Source organism: Odocoileus virginianus, chromosome 34 (assembly GCF_023699985.2).
Source record: "Odocoileus virginianus isolate 20LAN1187 ecotype Illinois chromosome 34, Ovbor_1.2, whole genome shotgun sequence".
Classification (NCBI taxonomy): Eukaryota; Metazoa; Chordata; class Mammalia; order Artiodactyla; family Cervidae; genus Odocoileus; species Odocoileus virginianus.
In genome coordinates, this window is record NC_069707.1 from 4,373,556 (window position 1) to 4,380,753 (window position 7,198).

Below are 7,198 nucleotides of genomic sequence, written 5' to 3' on the forward strand. Positions count from 1 at the left end.
ATACATTCAATATACATAGAAAGGTAGATAGGTAGGTAGATAGGTAGATGGATAGAAAAAGATTTTCTCAGGAAGACGGAATACACCAAACCTGTTTATGACTCGCGGGAATATTGTGAAGAACTGTTTCTTTGACTACATTCAAAGGCAGAAAGATAAACAACCAAGAGAAAAATCACTTAAGCTATTTAAAAAGTAGAACTGGAAAGATACGAAATCTTGAAAACAGATGGAGAAAGGAAGTCAAAAGGAACATTGATAAGAGGAGGCGAAGCCCTAGGATATCCAAGGCAAGGACAAAGATCCAGACAACAAGAGCTAATATAATATTACCTTTTGGGCGCAAACCACTGAACTGTAGGGTTTCTATGCTTTAATATGTCCTCCCACAAGAAACACAAAACAAGATGTATTCTTGGCAGAGTTTGCAAACTTTAATTTTTTTTTTCCATTCTACTCTAAAGGCCTTACCCCTTACTGTAGAGTTAATGAACATAATGTGTTCACACTGGTGTGCATGTTCTCAAAGAGAGGAAGGATTTGTGATCATTTTCATCATAACAGAAATACTAGGGAATTAAGAGATCATACTGGTGTCATGGCAGGGCACAAAATGTGTGACGCTTTACATATGTTATTCTTTATGCACAAGTGAGATTTGAAAATCAAAAATCATTTATGGAATTGCCCAGTTTAGAATCAGAAATTCTGAAGAGTCAGCAAAGAGTTTTGTGATTGCTGACCTTGAGTCTGACAATGTTATGGTTGCCACGGCTTGTCACCGAGGCCCGGACCACGTGCCATGGATGCCCATATGCCATTTTCACATGCTTACTACTTCAAGACTCTACACATGGTAGAATCAAAAGGGTATTATGTGGGAATTGATGAGAGGGTGGGGGAATAAAAAGATTTTCTCTCCCCTGGTCTTTATTCATTGCCTTTCCACATTTAGGAGGGAGAAAGGAGTCAGTTAATTCTTTTCATCCTGAAGGGAGGTCAAAGTTTGATACATCTTTAGTTTCAAACAGCGGCAATCTTCTTTCAAATTCTTGGGGGATGGGGGGTTGTAAAGCTGTTTTGGTGCTAGTAGTTCCTCAATTCCGTGGATTTCCGAAGTTGATTTAGTCCTTAAAGGAGATACTTCTTGATCAGTTCACAATCATCCTAAAAGGACCCATTCCTGCTGTGTGGAGCTGCAGTCTCGAACTAGGATGGAAGAAGTTTCGGTGAGAGCCTCCCCACTTTGGAGGGGATCCTCTGAGGAGACACTTTTCTGTGTATTCCAGTGACCTGCCAGTACATGGAGACACGAAGCTCAGTAAATACTGAGTTTTCAGGAAGAGATAATCTGTTCCAATACTTTAGAAGATAGAGGATGAGGCAATCCACCTCTAGAATTCCAAGATCCTAAAGCATAAGTCAGCTAATCAAGGCTTTCAATTCAAAAGTGAATCAGGATCACCTAGTTATGGGATCAGGGTGCTTCTTAAAGCAGTAGGTAGAGGCTGGCAGGGAGGCTCTTCTCCCAGGAAATAAACTCGACGCAATACTTACAGGTCAGTTTTTTTCCTTCAAAGAATGCCTAATCCTGCTGGGTTTCTCTGGTAGCGAGACCATCACGCAGGGCAAGACGCCCAGCTTCCAGACAGGAATATGGCCCATTCCTGTTTGTAGACGAAAAGGAAAAAATTGTCCAAGTTCATCCCCACACCCTTAGTGTGAGTGAAGAGGTAATTATGCATCTGCACACACACGCACACACACACACCCACACAGAAATGCACACAATCCCAGCTCTTTCTCTTCCCAGAGACTAGGGTCCCCCGGGGTCACCATGTTACAGGGGATTGGCCAGGAGGGCACAAGTTGCTTCATATAAGCTTTGCCATGGAGAAGACCACATTTACAACTGTTTACATCAGTAAATCCTAAGAGGTAAATAAAGTGGTTTATTTTATCAGGTCCTGGGAACCTGATAAAGTTGCATGATAAAATATGCAAACAATATATGCACACATGCTCCCATTCTATTATGAACATTTGACTGTCCTGTAGGCTTCGGAGTGACTTTCAGGCTCCTGTGCATTCGATGGTGACTGGTCTTACAGTCAGTGTATCCTCGCCACGCCTCCACCCCCAGGTCTGAATGTGAAGGTGACAGTCCCCTCCTTTTAGTGCTTGTTGGGAAGATCAATAAGTTGTAACACACAAAATCACCGTGTACCCTAAAATGTCTCATGTACACTTTAGGGATTTTTATTTGCATTAAATTCTCCGATATTTTTAAACTACTATTTTCTAAACAGGTAAATGAAGCTAGGTATGTAACTCTGCCCCTTCAGTAGCAGCAAGATATCCTAACAAACTCAGCCCCGGGGCTGCCTCATCTTCATCTTCTGGAAGCCCTAGAGAAGTTCTATGAGATCATTTACTTATTTATCTATTATCAACCTAGTCTTATGGATTCTGCTTTCTTCCATGTTTATAATTCAATACCATCCTCAATTATTTTGGTGCTCCAACTGTACAGCTTGATCAGAGAAACATCTTACAAAATGCTTTCTGTGTTTTTGCAACAAGTTGTCCATTGCTTATTAAATCTTTATCTTCTGAGCTGAGGATATATCTCAGGCTCATCTTGTACCTTCCTTGACCTGGCACTGGAGTCAGACAGTTCTCTGGGAAGCCCGGGTTCCCTTCAGAGGAGACTGGAACTAGACACCCAGCCCTGCATTCCAAGTGTGCACATTGCTTCTGGGTTGCCAGTGCTTCTACACCCTTTCAGGAGACAGAGGTATGGGGGAATATATAAAAACACACACAATACACAAACATATGCTCATATACCTATATAACACATATGTATGCATTTCTATATTCTTATCTTTGAAATCTTAAGCTTATACCAAGGTTTTAAGTTGCCATTGAATTCACTCCAGTCGAATTCGAATTAACTCTCATGTATCTGCAAGTATTATGTGTAACACATTGCAGATATATTTTGTGTATCATGTGTATATAATACATATATGTGCTCATTAATATATATAGTATCTTATTCCATCAACATTAAATATTATTATAAATTATAATGGAAACTTTCAGTACATAATTATATATATACACATTCTGTACTATATTATATATATTTTCATCCTTTTACATTAAGAACCCTGGTTTCCAACATCTTTTCATTTCCTGATTTGCTCAGTCCTATAACAGACGGGACTTCCCAGGTGGGGCTAGTGGTAAAGAACCCACCTGCCAACGCAAGAGATGTAAGAGACCCAGGTTCGATCCCTGGGTTGGGACGATCCCTGGGTTGGGACGATCCCCGGGAGGAGGGCATGGCAACCCACTCCAGTATTCTTGCCTGGAGAATCCCATAGAGAGAGGAGCCTGGCGGGCTACAGTCCATGGGGTCACAAAGAGTCGGAAATGACTGAAGCAGCTTAGCAAATGCACATAATAAGTGCGCTCAGCCATGCAACAACTAGAAGCAAGCAACTGAATGAAGAGTTGAGGATTCCTTGGCAGTTACTTCCATGCCCCACCCCCACCCATGCCTCTAGACTGAGGATGCGCAGTCAACAGGCTCATAGGTGATTTGACAGTCTCTTCCTTTCCCCCCACCGTGGCTTTGCTATTCATTTTAAATAATATTATATCCATTTGCCTCAGTTTGCTTGCAATTCTATTACCCCCCCTTCCTTGTTTCAATTTCTTTTTAATTTTTGATATTTAGAATAGTAAGTTATTTTCAAATCTCAAAATTATATAGAAAAGTAATCTCAGAGAGGTTTACTTTCTATTGTATTCCTAGAAATATATCCTTAGGGTAAATTTCTGTAAGTGGGATTTCTGGGTTGCAGAATGCATGCATATGTAGCTGTGTGTGATTTTGCCAAATCCCCCTCCATAGGAGTCATTTGAATTCCCACCAGTGGTGAATGTGACATAGCCTTAACAGCAGAGTAAATTGTCAAGCTCGTAAATAGTGTCCAAATAGATGAGTGAGAAATGATATCTTCGTGTAGCTTTAATTTACATTTTTCTTATTATGAGTAAATTAAATACCTTTTGCATTAAATAAATGTTATTTTAATATATTTTCTGTCAGTTTTTCTATTCTTGAATGACTTGCATCCACATTTCTGTAAGATTTTTTTGTCCTTTTCGTCCAATATATCCCTGGGTTGGAACAATCCCCTGGCAGAGAGCATGGCAACTCACTCCAGTGTTCTTGCAGGGAAATTCCATGGACGGAGGAGCCTGGCAGGCTACAGTCCATGGCATCACAAAGAGTGGGACATGACTGGAATGCCTGAACACGCACACTTTTTCTGTACAGCTTCCTGGATGGATGATGTTGCCCTAGTGGTGTGCTTCAGGACAGCTTCTCCCAGCAAGAAGATAAGATAGTAAGAAACCTGAATATAAACTTTAGTAATGGAAGAAAAATGTAAGACCAACTTGCCTGCCTCCTGAGAAATCTGTATGCAGGATTTCTCAATACTTTCTCAAACACTCCAATACGTTGGGCACCTGATGCGAAGAACTGACTCATGGGAAAAGTCCCTGATGCTGTGAAAGATTGAAGGCAGGAGGAGAAGGGGACGCCAGAGGATGAGATGGTTGGATGGCATCACCAGGTACTCGATGGCCATGAGTTTGAGCAAGCTCTGGGAGTTGGCAATGGACAGGGAGGCCTGGCGTGCTGCAGTCCATGGGGTCGCAAAGAGTCGGACAGGACTGAGCAACTGAACTGAACTGAACTGGATGGAGGGAATGGAGCTCAGCTACAAAGGTAGCTATCCATTAGCAACTATTAGTTTGTATGCACTCAAAATGGGATAATATCCTATCCCAGGGAACTGATGGAAACTAACCAAGCCAGGAAGCTTGAAAGCATCTGAAACAGAGTAAGTTCTTGAAAATATCTGTCTTCACTGTAGCCAGTCACTAGAAAGTATCCTTCCAGGGTCTCCCAGAAGATAAATGACCTTGACTTTCTTGGCTGACACTTTTTAGGGGTGTGTCTTTAGAATCTAAGAGGCAAGAAGTTGATAATTGCTTCAAGTTTTCACTTAGCTAAGAACCATTCTTCAAATAAAGTGCAGTTATCCCACTTTATCCATGGGGGATCTGTTCAAAGTCCCTCAGTTGTTGCCTGAAACCAAGGATGATTCGAAACCGTGTACTATGTTTGCATCTAGTATTTACATACCCATGATAAGGTTTAATTTCTAAATTAACCACATTGAAAGAGTTGCCCAGTAACAATAAAATGGAATGATTATAACAATATTGTAATAAAAGTTATGTAAATATGGTCACCCTCTCTCAAAGTACTGCCTTTTCCTTCTTAACTAAACACTTACCTCACACTATGGCTGTAAGGATGTTTTGCAGTTTGAAATGCAACAGCAAAGCTAACATGAATTTCTTTTTCCTTGTTCATAATTTCACAGATAGAAGATCACTCTAAGTCTGTGTGTGTGTGTGTGCGTGTGTGTGTGCGTGCACGCACGCCCTAAGTTGCTTCAGTCAGTTCCAACTCTTTGTGACCCTGTGGTCTGTAGCTCGTCAGGTTCCTCTGTCCACGGATTTCTCCAGGCAAGAATACTGGAATGGGTTTCCATTTCCTTCTCCAGGAAATCTTGCCAACCCAGAGATCAAACCTGGGTCTCTTATGTCTCCTGCACTGGCAGATGGGTTCTTTACCACTAGTGCCACCTGGGAAGTCCCAGTAGATGTTAGCAACCTCGGCATATCTTATTTTTCTTTCCTTATTAAGATGAAAACTTTCACCTTTTCACTAAAAGTAAGGACTTTCAGGCGTTGGCGGATTCTAATGGCCAGCATCACTCCTCTGTGCTTTGGGACCATAATTAGGAGAAACTAGGGTCACTTGCGCACCAGTCCTGTGATACCCAATAGCTGATCTGATAACTGAGCTACTAACTACTACTAACATGACCAACAGTCAGACACACCGGATGAAGGGACAATTCCCGAGACAGCAGGACAGCATGAGCTTTCATCCCACCACTCAGAACCATGGTGCACAATTTAGAACTACCTCTTTCTGGAATTTTCCATTTCATGCTTTTGGACACTGGTTAACAGCAGGCATCTGAAACCTTAGAACGTGAAAGCACAGATGATGGGCTGCTGCTGGATTGGAATGCCTGAAACAGGAACTTGCTAAAACATAAAGTCATTTACCTGCAAATACGGAAGTGAAGAGGAACCCGAGGGCCTCACGCAAACTCTGAGCACATCACCCGACTCAGCTGTTGATGATTCTGCTGAAAAGGAGACAAGAGAGGCAGCATTTACAACCTGAAAAAATCCCCAAAGTGATCTTCCTGGCTCAGAGATTTATGGGTCAGTGTGAAATTTTTATCTTCTCTCCTCTAAGTCAGTTTAAAAACTCATCATAAGCAGCAAGACCATCAAGCTAATAGGGGAGCTACTTTCTTTCTTCCTGCCTCTTATTTTTATTCAGATTTCGCCCCCACAGCACACCTCACTCCTCAGGACTGGCCTCCAGTGCCCAGTAGCGGCCATGACTGTGTCTTCACGAAAGAAGATGGATAAAATATTACCATAACCTCAGAGGCAGGAGCAAAGCCCTTATTAGAATTCAGACCGACAGCTGGAAGTTCCAGCATGGGGCGGGAGATAAAGTTCCCCATTGTCAGCACACAAGTGCCTCAGACTTCCTGGCAACGGCAGTGAATTACGCAGTCATTTATGCAGCCCTTCAGAAGCAGTCCACTGTTCCCAACAAAAAAGGCATTCAGGAAGAGAGAGATGGCGCCCCGGCCCCAGAGAGCTGGCTTTGGACAGTGAATGGACGCTGGGCCTCCCAAGTCAATGGCCTCTATGGGAAAGGCAGTGATGTCACCGCGAATGCATTTTCAGGGTTCTGCCCTGCTTTCCCCTGCTCTCTCTCCCCCTCGCAGGCCGATGCCCTGCTTTATTTTTCTCTTCCTTCTCTCTCTTGCTGTCTCCCTCTGGATTCTTTGAGGCCATTTTATTTTTTCAAAGTTTAGAGCTCAAACCCCAGCAAAGGCCCATGACAACACGGCTGCCATGGCAACACTGGGGCTTCTACACTTCAGTTTTGGCATAAAAAGTAGAAAGTGCTTGGAAGGGAGGGCAAGGGTGAAAGCGGGGAGGAAGCCAG

The 7,198-nt window shown here is 42.6% G+C and overlaps 1 long non-coding RNA gene across 2 annotated transcripts; it reads right to left on the bottom strand.

Moving 5' to 3' along the window:
- Nucleotides 1–420: 420 nt before the first annotated feature.
- LOC110124312 (uncharacterized) lies at nucleotides 421–6,794 on the bottom strand. Of its 2 annotated transcripts, XR_002309746.2 has the most exons (5): nucleotides 6,535–6,794; nucleotides 6,232–6,314; nucleotides 2,648–2,781; nucleotides 1,558–1,667; nucleotides 421–1,293 (listed from the first exon to the last, which is right to left on the bottom strand). It is a non-coding gene; the product is annotated as an uncharacterized lncRNA (long non-coding RNA). The 2 variants fall into 2 exon arrangements; XR_002309747.2 differs by lacking the exon at nucleotides 2,648–2,781 and having other exon boundaries at nucleotides 6,535–6,775.
- Between the last annotated feature and the right edge of the window lie 404 nt (nucleotides 6,795–7,198).